Source organism: Ambystoma mexicanum, chromosome 9 (assembly GCF_040938575.1).
Source record: "Ambystoma mexicanum isolate Mex_15411 chromosome 9, UKY_AmexF1_1, whole genome shotgun sequence".
Taxonomy (NCBI): domain Eukaryota; kingdom Metazoa; phylum Chordata; class Amphibia; order Caudata; family Ambystomatidae; genus Ambystoma; species Ambystoma mexicanum.
The window spans coordinates 987,136,257-987,158,963 of record NC_090931.1 but is presented as its reverse complement, the minus strand read 5'-3'; the positions used below and the strand labels follow the sequence as shown (position 1 = coordinate 987,158,963).

At 50.4% G+C, this 22,707-nt stretch overlaps 1 protein-coding gene across 2 annotated transcripts in view; it reads left to right on the top strand.

Annotated features, from left to right (window-relative positions):
- Nucleotides 1-22,707, top strand: part of LOC138488866 (neurabin-2-like) — a 1,321,710-nt gene that overhangs the window by 242,905 nt on the left and 1,056,098 nt on the right. The window lies entirely within an intron of this gene.

Sequence of the window (22,707 nt, the reverse complement as noted above, 5' to 3'; positions counted from 1 at the left end):
ATACTGTTCCAGGTAAGTGTCGTAGTGTTTCTCTCTCTGCAGGTCCTTGGTTTCAGGTAAACTGGCATCAAAGAACTGGACATGGTGAGCTTTACGCTGCCCACAGCAGAATAACGCAAAGCATGTTCTGCTGTTTAGGTGCGGTTTAAATAGTCTCAGGTAAAGCAGTCCGGGTAAAATAGTCCCAGGCCTGCCACACCCAAAAGACTAGACCGCATAGCTCAGTTCCTTCTAACTGAGCTATGTGTGTGCCTCCATGTTGGCTGAAACTCGTCCTCTCCCCTCCACCCCCCAAGTTAAATAGTCCCAAGTAAATAGTCACATTCTAATGTTGGTCTTCATGATGGTTATGAGCCTGGCGCCAAGAGTCTTGGATGAGGTTTTAAGGCCTTTCACCTGGCCCTAACTGGAAGGCTAACTTGCCAGTGAGGGCCAGGGGCAAGGGTCATGACATAATATGGGTAACACAGGCATGGTATCCACATATGTTAAGTTATTTGGTGTTTGTATAGCGCATACTGCCATTGTTATGGCTTTGAATGTGCTGTGGGGTGGAAGGCCCTTCGTAAGACAGTAGTTTGTGCAACTTTTTAAATTAAAGCACATTCTTCAGCATGGGGTCTGGCATGGATTCACATGCTCATGAATATTCCCCGTCAGGCTGGGAATCCTCGGTAAAGAAAAAAAAAATCAATTTAGTTTCTGAACTGTCTTTCTACTAATAACCAATCACTGGTCTCTGGGTCATACTGCCCCCAGCCAATGAATGCCCTCTACCTAAGCCCCTCCTCTGGCAGCCATCTTCAGATTTTTACCGCACGTTCAAGTGTTTGTAGTCCCCGTGCTTAGCTCTGGAGCTTTTACTGCGTATTGCGTTTTTTCAAAGAGTTTACTCTTACTTTTTTGGTCAAATCGAGCCTCAAGCTCCACCGATTCATCTTCCGATACACAGGGACCCGTTTCGGAAATCTCTATGCCCCTCAAGGGTGGAATTTCATTGAATTTCACTTCTTTGAGGATTCCGGAAGATCTTTGAGGCCTTGACATGGCCCAAGACAAAGGAGACTCGATGCCTGTTGGATCCAAGCTGTTTAGGATCTGCCCAGGATGTGGACTACAGAACGTCTTCAAGGTGGATGAGCACTCCCGGTGCCTCTACTGCCTGCACTCCGACAAGTCGCACATGGGTGAGGGCTGTGCGTTCTGCAAGAACATGTCCGTCTGGACCATGAAGGACCGTTGTACACGACTCGCTAACTGGCTGGAGGCGAAGAACCCAGCAGCAGGTGAAGTCGTCTGAGCGGTCTTCTAAGACCTTTGAGGGCGCTCCGGCGACAGGGGCCCAACAAAAGGCAAAGCACTGCGAGTCCGCGGGCACCGGGAGCGCCGTTGGTTCGGGCTCCTCGGCTGCCAGGCCGGGCGCAACATCGCCGGCGACATCAACCACGAGCCAACGCTCTGGCTTGAAGAGGTAGTCCCGACAACCCGGGTAGGGTTTGGGAGAAGCCCCGGTCGGCCCCAGCAGAGAAAGCCAAAGGGAAGCGAGGCAGTAACCCTCCCCCTACGGTGAAGGCCTCAGACGCACCGAAGGTCGTGAAGGCCCAGATTCACCCGGCTAAGGCCTCGATTGAGGGAGTCGTGACGGCCCTGGCAAAGCCCGCAGAGGCGACCCCAGTGGAGACTACCTCCAGGCCTAGAGTTTCCCTCCCATCCCAGAGGGAATCTTCTTTCCAGCCTATCAAAAAGACCCCAGTGAAACCCACGGGCTGAGAAGGAGGGGGGGCTAGATAGACCTAACGGACCTGGTTACCTCCTCCGAGGACGAGCTGTCTGGCCTCAAGGCAGTCCTCGACAAGAGGTTTGTCAAGGTCCGGGCCTATGGGAAGGATCCCGATGAGGCGGACGTGGAGAGCGAGGGTGGAGCCGATGAAGAACGGCAGATAGACGAGGAACCGGACACCACGCCTCTGCCGACGCAACCGATGCCACCGCCGACGGACGGGTCAGATGACATTTTGCTGGCACTGCACATCTTGTGCACAGAGAAGGACAAGCTTGCCCTTACCTCTGGCCAACGATCCAGCGGCGCCTGGACTGTCGGGGAGTCTTCCCCTCAAGCAGAGGGGAGCCCATCCTCCCCATCCTTCACCTCCATCACCTCCACCGAGGGATGAGACGGATACGGAGACGACGACGGTGGTGACGATGGAACGGATCTCCCATCGCCCCCTCCCTGGGCTTCCCCTCAAGACGAAATTGACTCCTTTCATGTCATGATCGCCAGCGCATCGGAGCTTTTCCAGCTATGCCCCGAAGAACAGAACAAGGGGTTCCTCTCAACGACGAGAGGCCAAGAGGAAGACCGTCGTCTCAGTCCCGCTGTTGGACGACATATGGGACGAAGGGCTGTCCCTTCTGAAGAACCCGTCCGCCTGCAGGGGATCCATGTCTACCCCTGTCTGGACGATTGGCTCATCCGAGCCAAGTCAAGGGAACTCGCCGTCAACCACACCGTGAGGACCGTCTGCCTGCTCACGGAACTGGGGTTCTCGATGAACTTTGCGAAGTCCTGCTTGGTGCCCTCGGAGGACGCCCTGTTCCTGGGAGCCAGGCTCAACACAGTGGCACGGCTGGCTCCACTGTCGGAGGAGAGGCTAAAAGCCATCCTGGGCAAGGTACAACGACTGTTGACCCTGGAAGTAGCCAGGGTGAGGTCCATCAAGTCCCTGCTCGGCATGATGTCGTCCTGCATCTACCTCGTGCGGCTGTGCAGGTTGCGGATGCGGCTGCTGCAGGAGTTCCTTCGACGCCCAGTGGATACAAGTGGCGGGAAGCTTCGAAGGCAAGATCTCCCTCAACGGGACTTTCTGTCAAGCGATCCGGTGGGGGGACACCCGTGCACATCTCGCAGCAGGCATGGACTTCCAGACCTGAGTGCATCAGGAGACTGTGACGACCGACGCCTCCCTGGAGGAATGGGGCGCGCACACAGGAGAGCTCCACGCAAGAGGCCTTTGGCTCCCGGAGGAGAGGTCACTACACATCAATGTCCTGGAGCTGCGGGCTGTGTTCTGGGCCCGCGGGTCCTTCCTTCCGTCCCTCAAGGGCAAAGTGGTAAGGGTCTTTACCGACAACACCACCATGATGTTCTACAGCCAGAAGCAGTGGGGCACCAGATCCCCAGCTCTCTCCAAGGAAGCACAGGATCTGTGGCACTGGGCCGTCGCCCAGGGGATGTTCCTGGTACCCTTTCACCTGGCAGGAGTGAAGAACACCGTCGCCGACTCACTCAGCGGGGAGCTGCGCTCTTGCCACGGCAAGATCAAGTATATCTCCTGTTCCGACGATGGGGGCAATTCCCCAGATCGATCTGTTCGCGACAGCGACGAACACCAAGTGCCAGAGGTTCGCCAGCAGTTTTCCCCAGCCGGGGAGCATGGGGGATGCATTCTCCTTCCCCTGCGACGGCCTGTTCCTCTGTGTTCCCATCATTGCTCCTGCGACTCATCAGTCAACTCAGACGGTCCCGGTGTAGGATGATCCTCATTGCACCGGCGTGGCCGAGGCAGATATGGTTCCCGGACCTTCTGGACATGTCAGCGTCTCCTCCAGTCAAGCTACCGACGGACGCGGATCTTCTCGCCAGGGAAGGAGGCGCGATCCTGCATCACGACCCAGGATCTCTGAACCTGCAGGCCTTGCTAAGGCCAGGGCTTCCTCGACTCTTAAGTGCTATGGACATAAGAGCTTCTCTGTCTGGTGCCGTGCACAGATCAACCCCCTATGGATTGCAGCCCCTCAAGCGCTGCCGTACTTGCTGTCGCTGGCCAAGGTGAGGCTGGCACATGCCTCCATCAAAATATATCTGGCGGCTATCTCCCGCTACACCAGAACTCCGGGGCGATCGTTGCTGTGGTCTCACCGCCTGGTGAAGGAGTTCATGAAAGGACTGTTCCGCTCGTTCCTGCCAGTGAAAGCTCCGGCCCCGGTGGGGGAGCTCAATGTGGTGCTGACCAGGCTCATGGGTCCGCCATTCGAGCCTTTGCATTCGGCACTGCTGAAATTCCTATCGTGGAAGACGGCGTTTCTTGTGGCCATCACATCCGCACAACGAGTGGGAGAGATCCAGGCCCTCTCCTGTAAGCCGCCATACCGGACATTCCACCAGACGAGGATAGTGCTGAGGACGCACCCCTCCTTCAAGCCCTAGGTGCCGTCGGACTTCCATCTCAAAGAGCCCTTGGTGTTGCCTGTTTTCTTCCCATCGTCTTCGTCGCCGGCTGAGAGGACTTTGCACTCGCTGGATGTGGCTAGAGCGCTGAAGTTCTATGTGGACCTCACAAAGAGTTTTTGAAAGACCTCACAGCTGTTTGTTAACTTTGGCCCTGTGAACGAAGGGACGGCCCTCTCCAAGGCTTCCATTTCCAGATGGCTCTCCTGCTGCATCATGCACTGTCACCGGTTGGCAAACTGACTGTTGCCCGGCCGCCCGCGAACCCATTCGACCAGAGCGTACGCTGCGCAACCTGTTCGCTTGAAGGTGAGCCTGGTGAGGAGGTAAGAGATGCTTAATGTTGAGTTGTTGAAATGCTTAATGTTGGGCCTTGACACCTCCCGTGGTTGTGCATGTGTGTACTGCTATGTATTCTTGTATTCATGAGCATATGAGTCCATGCCAGACCCCATGCTGGAGAAGGAAAAAGTTACTTACCTGTAAGTGTTGTTCTCCAGCATGGGTCTGGCATGGATTCACATGCGATCCCTCTCTCCAACCCCTCTGCGGCTCTTCTCTTGGTCCTACTGCCACTTTACGTGCTACCAAATCTGAAGATGGCTGCCTGAGGAGGGGCTTAGGTAAAGGGCAGTCATTGGCTGGGGGCAGGATGAACCAGAGACCAGTGATTGTTTATTAGTAGAAAGACAGTTCAGAAAGAGAAACTGAAAATTTCATGTGCATGTGAATCCATGCCAGACCCATGCTGGAGAACAACAGTTACAGGTAAGTAACTTGTTCCTTACATTGCATGCAAATAGTAATTATAATTGACTTTTCCATTACTAGTAGAGGTGACTAGTTTAAAACATTATCAAAATCAGGGGGGCGTGGCTTGGAGCCATGGAAGTCGGTTCAGCTCCATAAGAGCTCCCAGTTTACGCCACGCATCCAAACATAATGCCCCGGTGATGAACATTATATAGTAGAACCGGATGATTTTCCCAGCAGCTAAAGCGGTCGTGCATAAAATGAGCTGACTCTGGGCACTGCCAGTCGCCTGGAATGGAGTACGCATTGAGCTCGAAGTGACGCCGGGGGCTGAGAGTACCGCTCTTAAAATGGCGGGCAGCTTCACAAAGCCCGCCTAGCAACAACAGAGGCACACCGAGCAGTGAGAGGCCTCTGGGGTGACTGAATCAGCAACCGGCAGCTCACCGCTGTGGAGCAAAGGAGGGAACCAGCCACAAGCAACCCAGTCAGTGTCCCGGCGCAGCTTAGAGGCAGAGGCACACTGAATCCGGGACGTCCACAAGGGCGACTGGATCGGCACCCAGTGGCTCATCGGAGCGAAGGAGGGAATCCGCCACGGACAGCCCAGTCATGGTGCTCCGGCGCAGCTTAAAGACCGAGGCACACCGAACCTGAGGCGGCCTCCGGGGTGACCGGATCGGCACCCGGCGGCTCATCACTGTTGAGCGGAGGTAGGAACCAGCCACGGACGGCCCAGTCACGGGGGCCCGCAGTGACAGCAACTCCCCACTTCACGGATTGCAACGCCAAGCCCCGGCACAGGGAGACGGAGGCACCGGACCGACTAAGCCCTTAGGGGCTAAGGAGGCCACCGTGGAGAGAGTGCCGCTCCTAAACAGCGGGCAGCCCCACAAAACCCGTCCAGCAGCAACAGAGGCACACCGAGCAGTAAGCGGCCTCCGGGGTGACTGTATCGACACTATTTCAGCAGCGGGCAGCCCAGTCAGTGTCCTGGTGCAGCTTAGAGGCAGAGGCACACTGAATCTGTGGCGGCCTCTGGGGTGACAGAATCAGAGCAGAGGAGGGAACCAGCCACGGGCGGCCCAGTCACAAGGCCCTGCCGTGACAACTCCCCACTGCACGGCACTGGTCACAGCGCCGAGCCCCCTTCACAGGGAGATGGGGGGGGGGGGGCACCAGGGCCCACGGACCCCCGAGGGTCTGAGGAAGCCACCGTACCCAAGCCGAGATGCGACACCCCCGCAGGAGTGGCTTAAGCAGCCCTGTGCCCCATCCAGACGGAGCACGGCGAGGCAAGCCGTTGTAACAACGCAGTAGCTGGAGCAGCGTTGAAGCAGAGGCACTCCCCACCGCACTAATCACAACGCTGAGCCCCGGCAAGGGAGGCCCATTGGGCCCCGGCATGCTTGGGAATTTACCGTGCCCAAGCTGGTGAGCCAGAGACACACTGAGCACCCCCTGGGAGCGGGGACCAGCGCCGACGCAGCACGGCGCCACGGAGGTGCACCCAGTGCAAGGGGAGAAGCAGTCAGACAAGTGGCCACAAGCGGGTGCCGGTCCTGCCCCCTCTCCGTAGCCCTGCCCGTGATTGCACGCAGCGGACGGGCAGTGGGAGCAGCCCAGAGAGTCTACTCCCCCCCCCCCCCCCCCATCCCCCCCACCACCACTAACACAGCGTAGCCGAACTGCAGCGACAGCAGGGACAACTAACAATCCCCACCCCCACTCGCCAGGGAATCAGCAATCCTTGCTGCCGGCAGGAGGCAGACCCCCAGGGGCCAGTGGGACAGCCCACAGGAGCGGCTACAGCAACCTTAGGCCTCATCCAGACAGTGCACACCAGCACATGTAGAGCACCGCAAGGTAAGCCAACGCAACAATTGGTGCAGCTTAGCTCCTCACTGTAACGGCATCCTCACTCCCACTTAACTAGGGCAGCGAAGACCTGCCCAGAGGGGAGGAACTCAGCGGGGTTCGAACCCGGAAAGTCCGAAGACCACCAACTCTGCAGGGCACTGGTGTGGTCCCTATTACACAACAAGAGGTGTAGCGCCTCAGAGCACCACCCAAGCTCCCAGGACAACGTCAAACAACAAGTAATCCAAACCCAGAAAGGCCCCGGGGCCAACATCAAATACACTTGCCTAGACACTTTGAACTGAACAGATTCAGAGTCTGGGAAGCAACCCACCGCCCAACGGCCATAAGCCCAGAACATCAGAGCCAGCATTACAGATCGGGGCAAGCGCACCACCCAGATTACTTCCAAGGACAACCCTCCTCCCCCAACACCGGAAGCCCCCTTCCGTGGAGGTACGCATCAAGAGCGAACCAGGCATACACTGACGCAGCGCAGCACCCCAACCTAGCAATTGCAAACAGGGCTAACCTTCGCCCCGATTCCCCCAGCACACCATACACCGGTCCAACCAACTCCCCAGTCACCACCATGGCCAGAAAAGCAGCAAAGAAAGCCGACATTGCGACCCTGCTAGCCACCCCCGCACCAGACTGTTCCAGAAGAGGGGCCCTTCCAGAATCAGGAGAAACGACCGCTGAAAACGCACAAGTGGAACCACACCGGGAAGCCCCAAACCAATCGGTCACAAAATCGGACCTACAGGACCTCCTGACAGCCTTAACTAAGGAATTCCAAAGGGGCACCATCACGCTCCTTGAAGGGAGAGTGGGAGAGCTGGAAACTAGGACAGCAGAAGTCGAAACATCTGTGTGCGAACATGGCTGAGATTGAAAAAGGAGCGGGCAGGCTAGCAATGTTAGAAGCAAGATGTGACATCCTGGAACTCAAACAGGAAGACGCAAAAAACCGCTCCCGCCACAATAATATATGTGTGAGAGGTATCCCCGCATCCATGCCAGAGGCAGAATTGGAACATTACATAAGCGATCTCTTCCACTTTATTCTTCCGCTACCGGATGACTCCCCCATAATGCTCGACGGAGTCCACCGCACCAGAATCAGGGCCAACTCCTCAACTCCGCCAGATGTCCTAGCCAGATTACACTATTTCAAGGTCAAGGAAGAAATTATGCGAGAGGCAAGAAACTCCCCGCGTATACGTTTCCGAGACGCCTCTATCTCCCTATAGCAAGATCTTGCCTCTAGCACACTCCTGAAAAGGAAAGTACTAAAGCCACTCACGGAGAGGCTAAGAGAGAAAGGCACACATACCACTGGGGCTTCCCCGCAGCCTTAATCTTCACCTGGAACGGGAGTGTCCGCCATATAAGCAAAGTGCAGGAAACAGAGAAACTATTGAACCCAGAAGCGAGAAAGGTAAGTAACAATGAGGATGATCGCTCAGAAAAAGAACCACAGGAGCCTAACCACTCATGGTCACGCGCGGAGAAGCGACGCAGGAGAATCGGGGGCCCTCCACTCAAAGGTAGACGCCCAGTTAAAGTCGGCTAAAGGTCCAAACAAGAACCTCCAAACTACAGCCGAGAACCTCGACCGCAAACTACAGATAGCTTCCCTGAAACAAAGTAACACAGCAAAGCTACAGGCAATCACCACTGCCAGACAACAGAGGCCCACGAGCCCCACATGCAGCATGATGTGTTGGCCCAGACGGAGTCACCAGTGGTCAAAGGCTGGCCCAGATGACCAAACTTTGTTCTACGGGCGGGGAAAATGAGGTGGACCCTGAAAGGGACACAATCCATCAGTGCAGAGCCCAAAGCAAACAAGAGCCGCCCGAGTGGGCTGGGGACAGATTGAGAGTAACAGCTCACATCATCCGCACCCAGATCATCCCTAAATGGGTACAACCATAAAAAATGTAACTATGACCACCTGGAACGTCCAGGGCTAAACTCTCCCAGAAAACGGAAGTCTGTGGAACACCGCCTGGCCCAACTAGAGGCAGATATAGTCTGCCTACAGGAAACCCACCTCCTGGCAACGGATGAGCAACGTGTCAAATACCAAAGATAAGCACTGGGTTTCGCAGAGTTTTTGAGAGACGGGAACAGTAGATGCCTGGAGGTTGGCCCATGATGAAGACCATGACTGCACCTTCTTCTCTCATGTCCGTAGAGGCTTTTCCAGGTTAGACCTTTTACTCGTATCAAGCGTATTATTCGCCTGCATCGCAGACATTCACATTGGGTTAATGGTCCTCTCCGACCATGCCCCAGTAGTAGCACAACTCCAAACAGAAGGCCTACCAGCACCATGGTATAGGACCTGGAAACTGCAAGACTACCTCCCCGCGGACACGGCGGATAGCCAAGAACTAGCGGAAACCTTAACCAACTATTTCATGGAGAATTTGGGCAAAGGACCCGCGGAAGCCACAGTTTGGGACGCCATGAAGCCAGTGATCAGGGGTTGGCCATGAATTCCGCAGCGGCGCACAGGCACCCGCACAGATTAGAAACACTAGAAGAGGAGGTGGCTCAGACGGAATCGAACCACAAAAAGTGCCTATCGACAAGGTCCTGGAATGAGCTACGCAAAGCTAAAGTAATCCTGGAAATGCACCTGGCAGACCAAACAGCCCGAGCACTAACATACACGAAACAGTACTACTATCTGAACACCAACAAGGCTTATCGACTACTGGTACATAAGCTTAAGGAAGTCCACACCAGAAACATCACATCCCTGCGGGACCGAGATTGGACCCCCCCCCCCCCCCCCGCTGCTCAGACCCAGAAAAACCAAACTGGCTAGAATGTTGAATACCACAAACGTGATGTCAGGGAAACCCACAGAGGCAACCACACACATGGCCTACCTGAATAAGGTCCCAAGCCCGGCACGTCATCCACAGATCGACTCCCTGGAAGACCCCATAACCCCAGAAGAGGTAGCAGAGGTAATCTGTTCATTGAAAAACACAGCCCCTGGCCCTGATGGACTTCCGGCACCTTTTTGCAAAACATTTAACCACATTCTGGCCCCCCACTTGGCCTGGCTCTTCAATTCGTTTCTGGAAACGGGACCTACCACCCCCTCGATGGAGGAATCAATCACCATCCTGATTCCGAAACCTGGTGCGAACCCAGAACTCTGCTCATCATACTGCCCCATCGCCTTAATGAATGTGGATTCTAAAATCTTTTCAAATACTAGCAAGCAGGCTCACCAGGCTTCTCCCAGACCTTATTCACACAGACCAGACGGGCTTTATCCTGGAACGTAACACCATGGACAACATCAGACGCACCTTGAACATTATCGAGACGGCCAACAGAACTGTAAGGGAACTAGCAATAGTATTGCTCGATGCACATAAGGCATTTGATATGCTAGACTGGGGCTATATAGGGGAAATACTAACACTATGAGCTGGGGCCAAGATTCCAGAAATGGACAATGGCAAATTGTCAGCACCCCTCCACAAACCTGAGAATCAGCAGAGCCATGTCCCCTAGGATTGAAATCACCTGAGCCACCCGCAAAGGCTGCCCCCTATAGCCCCTCATCTTTGCCCTATCAATGGAACCATTCGCAGCCAGGATTCGACAAAACACTGCAATCTAGGGTCTCAAGTTCAAGAATGACAATTATAAAGTAGCCCTGTATGCTGATGATGTGGTGTTAACAGTAGAGCACCCAGACACATCCTTGAAAGCACTATGGGAAGAGCTGAGCCACTTCAAAGAGACCCCAGGGTTCTCAATCCTAAAAGGTCCGTAGCACTGGGTATCAATATCCCAAAAACAACACTGGACATGTTAGCAGCTAACCTGCCGATCCCATGGGCCAAATCACATCTGAACTATCTAGGCGTCCGCCTACCCAAACACACAGAAGACACCTATAAACTGAATTATCCGGCCCTACTGAAAAACCTGCAAGCAGACATGGCCCGCTGGCAAGAGCAAGAGATATCCTGGTTGGGGAGGATCACAACGCTCAAAATTAACTTGATCCCCAGACTGTTACATCACTGCCAGGCTCTCCCAGTAACATTCCCTAAAAAAAGCCAAACAGAAGCTGCAAGCAAATATGCTAACATTTGTCTGGGGGGGTTAGAAACCCTGAGTAACTAGTAAGGTCCTGCTCAGGAGCTCTGGGTCCGGAGGCATGGGAGTCCCTGAGGTCGAAAGGTACTGCCTGTCCGCTCAGCTCGCAGTGGCCTTCATGTGGCAAAAGGGAGACAGTAAATCCTGCTAGTTGAAACTGGAAGAGGAATGGAGCCAACACCCTCTGGAATCCCTCCCACACCTTTGATGGCCTAAATACCCCCCAAACGCCTGTCCACTATCAACCACGAGGAACACAGTAGACAGCTGGAAGCAGGAAGCATGGAAATGGAAGTGCAGAAGTACGACGGGCCCGCGTTCACCAATCTGGGAGAACCCGGACTTCACCCCAGGCCAGGTGCAAAATGTCTTCTCCGGATGGAAGGCGCGGGTGCTGAAGCACGTGGCGGACTTCTACGAAGGGGACTCCCTATTTACGTTTGAGAACTGCAAAAGGAAATTCCAGATATCAGAGACCGAGAGGTTCCGATCCGCCCAGGTCCAACACTGGTTATCCCACGGCACAATGCGGACACACGGAAACAGAGTACTCACAGTACTGGAACATACATTGTCAACCCCCCCACCCCCCAAGGTAAGATCGCAACCCTGTACAGGCTACTGGACGGGACGGACCCAGAATCCAAGGAACCCTAAATGAAGTGGTGGGAGAGACCTGGGTAGGGAACTGGACTTGACCAGTTGAACCCACATCTGGGCAAGAACTCACAAGAGCCATTAAGGTTTGCTACAGGTGGTACATGACCCCTGAAATTTTACACAAATGCAACTCAGTGATTCCACCCCAACGCTGGCGAGGCTGCAAAGACACAGGCTCACTGTTCCACCTCCTCTGGACATGCCCGAAAGCGGAAACATTTTGGAGGGAGGTCCTGGAGCAGATTCGACAGATCACAGGCCTGTCAATCCCATGGGACCCAGGCACAATCCTACTGGGAGACACAGGAGAAGGTCAATTTCCCTTGACTGGCAACTTGGCAGTCCTATGCACACACCTACTGACGGCAGCCAAAATTTTGCTTGGCAAACTATGGAAACTCCCTGAAGGTCCAGCAATCCCGGTGTGGTGGGTAAAATGGTGGGACATCGCCGCAGCCGAGAAAATCCCCACCGTCCGCCAGGGAAACGGGAACAAGTTCCACAACACCTGGGACCCATTTTTTGACTATGTACACAAATTTCCAGGCATAGCCAGACAACCACCATCAGTCAGATGGCTGACGAAGATGGACTAACAAGCTGGGGGCACCCCAGCCTGGGCACACAGCAGGCCCCCCCAAACGCGACCAGCGGCTCTGTAACACTGAAACGAGTCGGTAGCAACCCCCCCCCCCCCCAGGCCACCCCGGAACACCCCCCTCCATTTATGTTTGTTTAGGTTAGCCTCATTTGAGGCGATATTATTGTTATATTTCTCATTATGTTCTTAACAGCAGGTCATAAAGATGAATAAAGCTACTGTTATGTTATGTATAAATGCCAATAAATTACCATGTTGTAGAAAAAAAATTATGAAAATCATGCAGAGCATTGACTGTGACAGCTATCAATGCCAGTCTTTGCATGCAGAACACATGCACACTGAATAACATCTAGTCCTAGCAAAACAACTTGCAACCCTGCACGCCCACCACAGGCTTCTTGCATACAGGTCCCATTTCACTAGCTCATACTGCTCCTACTCCCTCTTTCTCTGTCTATCTCTGTTTCGCTCTCTCATCAATACATTATATCCGATGTGCAGCAAAACAAGCATCTGAGTTGACAGATTAAGGGCAAGGGCTAGGTAGGCTGCAAACTCCAATCAATTACCTTAAGCAACAGCTAAGGGTAATGGGAGGTAAGCAACTTTTGGTTCAGTTAAAGGAATACTTAAAATACCTTAACAAGATGAAACCAATAAGAAAGACAAGCCAGTTCTTTGTTTCATTTTTAACTGGCCGAGAGGAGCATCCTGTTACAAAGTCCACCATTTCAACATGGATTGGCAAGTGTTTCCAACTATGCCAAACACCAGCACGTAAAACACTTATTTACTTCAAGAGCTCACTCCACAAGTAGCAACGGGGGCAACCTTAGCCTTCATTGCTAAGGCCCCTTTAGAAAAGATTTGTAAGGCGACAACTTGGAGCTCCGAACATACTTTTATGCAACCCTATTTTGTAGACAAACGGGCAAGAGCAGATTTACAAGTGTGACAAGTACTTCTTAAACACCAATTTTCTTCTGTTCCTACTTCTCACCCACCACCTGTTTCGGGTAGCGCTTGCTCATCTCTGCATAGCATGTGAATCTAAGCAGATTCGCAAGCTCTAGGAGACCAATATTACTTACCCAGTAATCTTCTTCCTGTAGATGCTTACTTGCACGTACCCACCCTGCAGCCCCACAAGAGAGAAGTTGAGTGTTTTTAGAAGAGAAACATTCCTCAGTTACAGTACACGTTATACTCACGGCAGGAAAACAATCTGAAGATGTTGACGCAGGAAGGATTTTGGGTCTGTGTACACGTATGATAGGAATAGTGTTATGGGAACAACCCTGTCGACGCCCGGTTTTTCTAATAAAGAACAAAAACAAAATGTACTGCTCAGAGCTAACCATTAAATGGTGACTATGCATAGCATGCAACTCTAAGCAGATACAAACTACATAAAGACTATTACTGGGTAAGTAATTTTTGTCATACATCCTAAATGCAGTGAAAGTGTTACGATATGGGGCTGCAATTTTGAAATGGGACGTTTTGGTGCAGCTTTCTGATACCAGATGTTTTGGAGTAGCCTTTTGGGTGTAGCTCCCTTGTCGGCACGCCCTGTTGGACACCTCTAACAAGGTGCATGGACTAATTGGCTATGACATGTTTTGGCGTGACAAGATGTACCTTTTTTAAATTTTATTTGATCTTAATAGATAAGTAATCTATTTTTCCAAGTAATGGGTACAGTGTTATGTTGGTCTTATGGTTAATAGGCCATCCCTCAAGCACATAGAACCTGGGTTTGCATTCCGATTCACCATTGCTAGTTAAAAAAAAAAAAACAGCAGTACCAATAGTCAAATGGGAGACTAAGTTTATCCGAATGGTAAGTAATGGGAGGAACCTGTACAGAGAAGATTTCTTCAAATATTTATCTTCAATTTATTAAGCGCAGGAACCTTCTGAAGCGGACACTCCACCCTTTGGCCTGGAGTTCGGTGCCCCTAACGTGCCAGTGGCCCTGGTGTCGAAAGAGTCCATGTTGAAGGACTTAAATGAACCCTCCAGACAGCCAGTGGTGTAGATACATAGTCTGAATTGGAACTTGCAAAACCAGACCCTTCAGACCATGCAGAAGCCTCCTATAGGCAATTCAGGACCATGGTGGTTGACTTTCTAGGTTGGTGCTGGCTTGCACCACCATTTGAGCAGGACAATCCAATCCTTCCCTTTCACATTGCCCTTCAGAACAGGGTCAAGACATATTGGGAGGCACCCGAGACAATTGCTGCTGTGAACAAGAGCCTCACCAAAAAGTATAAGCAGTGACCCTGAATATTTGTCAAAGCACCGCACACCAGAAATCCTGGTGGATCAGGTGGCGACGTCCTTGGCTGCATATCTCACTATCCCTCCTGACAGAGATAAGAGTGGATGCCTGGGTCAGAAAGATTTTTTTTTTCTGCGGGAAGTATGGCATTTAAAACTGCCAACACCACTTGCGCCTTAGCAAAATTCACGTTCACCTTGTGGCATTGTATAGCAATGGCGGCTCACCATTCCCGAGGGGGAAGAAAGAGACTGCTTCCTGGCCATCATAAGTGACGGAAAGGAGGCTATGTGCGAGTCTCTACAGTCAAGACTGGATACTGCTGACAGCATCATTAGATCCATGGCGACAAGTACCGTACTACGCAGATTTGCATGGTTGAGAAGGTCGAGATTTGCACCGGACATGCAGTACAGACTACTCAACATGCCTTTTGACGGTTCTGACCTGTTTGGCAGCAAGACTGATTAAAGCCTGGAGAAGCTGCAGACCTCTTTGGGGGTGGGGGGGCAAAATCACTTGGCCTTGTAATCAGTCACAACTATCTCAACACAATGCATCTTCTTGGAGGGGTAAGTCCTTTTGCTTCTATTCCTCAGTTGGTAGAGCGAGAGGACAGGCTAGTCATAGAGGCCAAAGATTCTCTTGTGGTGGACGAGGGAGTCTGCCCAAACCACGGTTGCTTTACCATCAGCCACTGTTCCAGACGCCTAAAAACTTCTGTGAGGTCTTAATCCACAAGAACCCAGTAGTAGACAAACTGTCTCTGCTTCTGCAAGAATTGCAAGGCATTACTTCAAATGCATGGGCATAAGAAATGGTAGTCCAGGGTCACTGTCTCCCATTCATAAAAAGACCTCAGAATTATCCACCGGGAAATCACTTGCTCAAAACTCCAGATCCGTTTCTTTTGCAGGCAATGTTGGCCCTGCTAGAGAAAAGGTGCTATAGAAACAGTACCTTTAGCGGGATGGAACACATGGTGGTATTCCCCATCCTTTCTAATTGAGACCCAACTTGGACTTGGATACTTGAACACGTTCCTCAGGAAGGACAAGTTCAAGATGGTTCCCCTTTCTCAGATTCATCAGGCCCTCCATCTTCAGGATTGTATGGTGTCACTGGACCTTCAGGGTGCTTACTTTCATGTGCCTATCCATTACAAGCACAGAAAGTATCCGAGGTTGGCGGTTCTCATTATCAGTTTCGAGTTCTGCTATTCAGGCCGACCTCCGCCCAAGGGTTTTCACCAAGTTAATGGCGGTTGTGGTAGCGACTCTCAGGAGAGGGGGATTCAGGTCTACCCCTACCTGGACTATTGGCTGATCAGGGCACGTTCTCCCGAACAAGCCCTGGAAAATTTCTGCATCACCTGCCACTCTCTCCACAAATTGGGCTTCTCCCTCAATTACAAGAAGTCCTACATGATACCATCACAGCAGTCCTGGATGCATCCTCTGGGAAAGCCTTGATGTGAGGGCTCAACACATTCTGCAGAGGTTTACCAAATTCCAGAGTGCCCAGCGTCTTCCGGCCTTCGAATTTCTAATGTTGCTTGGCCTCATGGCATCCTGCATTTTCCTGGTGCCAGGGGCTCACTTGAGAATGAGATCCCTCCAATGGGCTCTCAGGACTTGGTGATCTCAATTCTCAGGCAAGAGGTCAGACCTTCTTCAGGTTCTGAGCAGTCGTGCAGGATCTCCTTTGGTGAGCTTGCAAGGACAACATTCTGAAGGGAGAAACTTTTTGGCAACCGTGGCTGAAGATAACAGTAGTTACGGATACCTCACTCACGGGGTGGGGAGCCCATGCCAATGATCTGACAGTCAGCGGTCATTGGTCTCCATCATAGACCAAACTACGCATCAACCTTTTGCAGCAGAGGGCGATCAGACTAGCACTGAAGGCCTTTCTGCCCTTGTTGCGGGGAAAGAATGTCCTGTTTGACAGACAACACGGTGGCCATGTACTACCTCAAAAGAGGTGGTGTAGGGTCCCTACCACTGTGCAGAGAAGCAATGCAGCTCTGGTGCTGGGCAATTCAAGTGGGAATCTCCAGATCGGCCGTTCACCTAGCCGGAGAGGAGAACACTGCGGTGGATGACGCTCTGAGAAGGCAGTCTCCCATGAGTGAGAACTAGCTCAGGAAGTCCTTCAAGAGGAGATCATTTTTTGGGGAACCCCTCAAGTAACCGTGTTCGCGACCAGTGTCAACCGGAAGTGTGAAGTGTCCTGCTCCAGGGAATTTCCCCCAAGAGGAGCTGTATGGAATGCGTTTGTAGTGGACTGGGAATTTCCACTGCTGTAGGGGTTTCCTCCAGTTCCTGTCATTCCTCACGTGATCAGGAGGTTGAGAAAGTTTGGGAAATTCATGTTCCTAACTGCTCCCGCTTGGGCCACATGGACATGATACACGGACCTTCTGGACATGGCCATCTGCACTGCAATGCGTTTTCCACAAAGAGAGGACCTTCTCTTGCGAGAAGAGGTTCTCCATCCAGGGGTCAAGGCACTCAACCTTCACACATGGTTTCTGAGAGGTTGAGATATAAGGATTGGGACCTCCCGGATGACCTAATGGAGATTTTGCTTTCGGCCAGAAGGCCAGCAACCAAATCTTTGTACTGCTGCCGTTTGAACATGTTCTGCGACTGGTGCAGAGATAAGAATGATCCATTTCAATGTAATGCATCCATGGTGGTGTGTTTCTTGCTTCATTTGGCAAATCTGTGGCTCCAGACTGGAACAATTAAATGTTGTTTGACGCTTTTCAACTTGTAAGCGCTCTTCTGAGGAAGTTTCATACTTTAAAATTCTTTTAATCATACAATTTCTCAAGGGGCTCACAAATGCATTTCCACAAACTCCTATTCAAGTCCCTGTTTGGGATTTGAGTGTTTGTTCTAAAATTTCTCACTTGTGCTCCTTTTGAGCCTATTAATTCGTCTCCATTAAAACCTCTGACATGTAAGACCATTTTACTAGTAGCTCTTACATCAGCCCGCAGGCTGAGCGTTTTGCTGGCGATATCTTCCAAACCCCCCTTTCTCTACTTTTTATAGAGACATGGTTATTCTTAAGGTAAACGGGTGGAACGGATGAACGGGGTGGAACGGATGGAACGGGCGAAGTATGCGGATGGAACGGGCAAACGTGGATGGAACAGACTGGAGTGCACGGAGCGGCGTGACTTGCATGGAATGGTTTGGAGTGCATGGAACGTCTGAAAGAGCAGGGAAAGGAACGGCTTTGAGTGCCTGAAACAGTCGGAATCCATGGAACAGGTGGAGTACATGGAACGGATAGATTACATGGAACTATTGGAGTTGGGCCAATCTCAAACACCGAAGGTAAACCACCATATCACATCTCCACGCTTACACTCTTCCTTACACCACCACTCAACTAGAACACAGCGATACTATGACACCATTCGGTATAGCTGTTACCATCATTTACCGCATACTCCCCATCACCCTAACTAAAAACTGCTGGCTACACACCCTCCAGCCTAGGCATTCTCTTCAGGCCCAACGCAGCCAGAATCGGTCTGGATAAAACCTGCCAGAACGAACACATACTCTTGATCTCCTAACCACCACACCTACCACTGAGAAGCAGCTATCACACAAATGACACATCAGCTGCACACATATCCGGTGCTCACATGCACCTTTGACTCTCTACTCTCTCTACTGACTTGAACTTCGGTTCCCGAGGGCGTTCAACCTCCCAGCGCCTTGAGACCATACCAATGGTACATAAGGCGCTATATAAATGCAAAGTAACATAACATAAAATAGTCTCTGAATTCCATGTAGCTCAAAAGATAGTTTTACCAACTTTTTACCTGCCCCCTCATCCTGGAAAGGAAGAGAAGCTGCACAGACTTGACCCAAGAAGAGCTCTGAGTTTCTATAATTCGCGAATGGCGAAGATTCACCAGGATGAGCAGCTCTTCATTGGATACACAGGTCATAAATTGGGGCTAGCAGTAAGGAAACAAACCCTGTCCAGATGGATTATTCTGAGCATTGGAGAATGCTATAGATTAGCTGGGAAAGACCCTCCAGAAGGCCTTATTCGCCCATTCTGCAAGGGGCATGGCAACATCTTCTGCCCTGCAAAGAGGGTTGCCAATAAGGGACATCTGTGTGGCAGCCACTTGGTCTATCTTCCATACCGTTTGTAAAACATTACTAAATAGACTCATCTTCACCTCAGGAAGGAGGATTTGGGAAGGCAGTCTTCATTCGATCCATGACTAATAGTAACTCTGAAAATTCGTACTCCTGCCACCAAGACCAACACTGCTTTGGGAGTCTATCAAAAGATGAGGAATAGGTGGGAGGACACAATCCATCCGAAGAAAAAGTTACTTACCCCTAGTAACGTTCTTTCGACTGGATGTTCCCCCCACGTAGTCCTCATCGCCCCATCTAACCTACCCCGTGGTTAAAATTCCAGGCATTACACTTTACGCTCTTCTAGAGTCTGATATGGTATGATGCTAAGCGGGTTATTCCGCAAGGGAAAAAAGAACTGAAGCCAACCGGCGCTGCACATTCTATATATACTGGTGATGACGTCGACCTCAAGACTGAGGCCATCGAGGGACATGGAGTCGACGAAATTGACACACAGCAACCTCTGCCGTTTTTTATATTTATTTATTATGAAGCAGCTGAAGGTGGAAAAGAATCTCAAGATTAACAATATGTGGGAACCTCCAGTCGAAAGAACGTTACCAGGGGTAAGTAACTTGTTCTTCTATAACTCACAAATTGTACCTTTATGGTTTTACCAGCGCTCCTGATGCTAAGCTGTAGCCCATTTCGCATAATTTCCCCCCTCAACATTTTCTGACAGTCCTTTTTTTACTGATGAGCTCTTTAGATGAACTGAAGTCTTGTGCAGTTTGTGTTGGTTGTCCATGAATTAACCAAATGTAATCAAACTAGTGTAGAAATGCCCAGATTTTTTCAGCCGAAACCCCAAAATTCCTACTTGCTTTTTGCACTTTTTTTTATTTTGTTGGAGGAGACCCTCTTGCAAACTCCCCCATGACCCCCTACCTTAAAGGAATGGTTCGGTCAAAAATTTGTATTGCCCCTACGGGTCGGCCATGTGTTTTTAAGCCTAAGTCGCTCGATTTTAGAAAAATTTCCTATGGACCTTACCCGAGTTTTCGTCCATTAAACGCATGCGAAAACAGGCATCAGGGAGCTGTCATTTTGTGATAATCCTATCATTTCCCCCATCGCCCTGGCTGACCTGCTTTTGCGGCACTAAATCATATCCTCCGCCCCTGAGCCTGACATTATCAAAACATTCATATTCCCTGCCTCTCTCTGTGACGTTTCTGTGCTGCGTAGGCAAACGCGCCCAGTCGTCTTCTACGCGACTTCACACAGAACCCGGAAACCAACACAGATCAACTCACAACAGCGCGCCACAATTCGGAATATGAAACTGTACTTTAAAATCAAACAGCAACACGGTATATTTGGTAAAGTACATTTATTTGACATTAAATGTTTATAGAATATTCAGCAATTGCCATATGAACTGCAAAAGTCATTTATTTCCTTTTATCTCTATACGCAAATCCATAAAAGTTTATCGTGAGTCACGCGCTGCTCCTTTATGGTACACAGGATGTTGGTTTTCGTTCAAAGAAGCACTTTTGTCGCACGTTGAACCGCAAGGCTGTTCCATCAAGTAGGCACTAGGCCAGCGTAAAGGTTGATATGTTGCTTCTAGCCGCTAGTACCGCGTAAGGGCATATGGGCCCCTGGCGATCGTCCCAGAAGATCATCAGAATGGTGCAGTTGTTTACATTAAGCTGCAGCTGGCGGTTGAAGAAACCATCTGCCAGGGTCTGAAACTGGTGGCAGTGGCAAAAGGGAAGCATATACCTGTTTTGAAAACATAAAATTTATAATTAGTCTCGCCAGCCGGTCTTTATTAATATTATTCATTTTATTTATTACGGCCGAGCTGAAACTATTTGCTTTCAAGGATAGTGCAATGGAGTATGTTCGGCTCTAAAATCAATGTGAAAACTAACAAAATAAATCGAGGTTAGTACACAATGAGAAACGACTTTTTGTCTACATGCGTGTGGAATGTGGACCTGCATGCCCAGCTGCCTGCTACAAGGACGATCCCACAAACGTTTTCAAAGCTCTTCATTCATTCATTTATTCATGCATCCATTCATTAATTCTTCATTCCGGTATAAAAGCATCTAAAGAGTAACTTGCATTATATTTGCAATTTCCATTGTGTCTCTGCGTAATGCAGTCCGTAAATCCCACTGTGCTCTTGACAACGATTTTTTGTATACTGAACTAACATGAAACTCGGTCTAGTTTAAGAATTTTCTGCCTTATCGTCTTACGTTATTGCACCCCCCAAACCCCCTTCAAATGAAGTTCTTTCGGCATGGTCCCTGTCTCTCAAGGTCAAAAAACAATAGAACCTTATACTGCCAGTACGCATTGTGGGCCTCTTCAGGGCGCGAGCTGAAAATCAAGCCGCTGACCTTCACTAGAAATGAGCATACATTCTTTCTTTGCAACATCCCGTAGTAAAGCCATCTGTGAGAACTTGAAGTTTCGAATCCATCTATGTAGTGCGCCTCAATGTGCAAATGCAAATTGGCTTCTCTCCCATCTGCAACGGCTCGCTTGGCGCGTTCTAAGGCCCCCAATTTTGTCCTCGTAGTCTGCGAGCTTTGAAGCCCCAAAGAACCATAACTATTGAGATTTTTAATTTTTTGGGGAAGGTCAGGGAAAGTATAAAGTACCTGAGGAGTTGAGTTGAAAGTGAGATTTATTGTTTTTTTATTTGCAATACGCAAGCCTCCCCTCGGTTAACAGTGCCCAGCATTTAGAAGAGATTGCGAAAATTAGTTACATCAACAAAAATATATACATACACATATAGACAAGGTCAGCAATATGAGGTGAATAGAGAGAGAATTCAAAGATGACACCCAGGTTGTTTGGCACCCAGGATGGTGAAGGTAGGGGTTAGGGTTAGCATACTTTGTATGCACACTGTAGAATAACATTTATTTACAAAAAGACAATCGTATTACAATTATTTAAACCGGGATATGTACTTCACAACCAGCTCTCCTTTGGGTGGACATGGCACAGTGGCAATGTTGGGTGGCAGTGGATCAGTGCTCTGCACAGAAACGTTCAAAATTCCATATCTGTGCTTCTCTAATACAGCAACAATAAGGCTTTTGACAATGTCGAACTCCATTTCCTCATAGACTGGTTTGATCACCCATTGCTTACTTCTTTTTGAAAAGGCCTTAGTGTAGCGAGGCATCCTTACATTACCCGTAGTCCTAGATTGTTCATGGCCGAGATTCTCGTTATGGGTCAAGACGGCAAGTAGAGTCCTATGTCTCATGCCCTGTATGCTGAAATGCAAGCGCTTTGGCCTGTACTTTAGGCGCATATTGTGGAACACCTCCAAACCTCCTGTGTGACAGAATTCTGTCAGTCCCCTCAAATCTCTTGATAGAGTTTTATCGAAAACCATCTTCTCAATGGCTTTGTGTGTCGGTGAAGATGGATTCAAATACTTCTTCTTCCGTGCCTCCACTGGGGACAAAGGGCCATGTTCACATTGGTGGAAATGTAGGTTTTCTGACCAGCGGTGCACGTTGGTACAGCGGTGCATCAGTGACCGCCATTTTTCAAGTAGTATTTCCACTGGCCCTTCACAAGTTTTGGAGCGCCACCAAAGATGGTTGCTGATAGACTGGAACCACTCTGAAATACTTTCCAAACCTTTTTTTTTCCCTGCAGCCGAGATTTTCTTATTGATTGATTTAGCAAGATGCCATACGTCAAATTGATGTTTAATATGTGGGAACTGCTCTCTCATTGTCTTGGCAGTTGAAACGTGTCTGTCCGTGGCTATGAGGTTGATGTGCATTCCCCTCGATTGCAGATATTCCACTGATTTTATAAATCCTAGTTTCTCCATGGCCACGGAGGATGTTACATTGTGTTACCTGCACGACCACCTAACTCACAATTTTCTTATTATCCATGTCCTAAAAGTGGTAGGTGCAGTACTTGGCAGAAAATCCAGGGCTGTCGCACTGTCCATCGCCGGCTAGCCTGAATCGTTTGCCTTCTAATG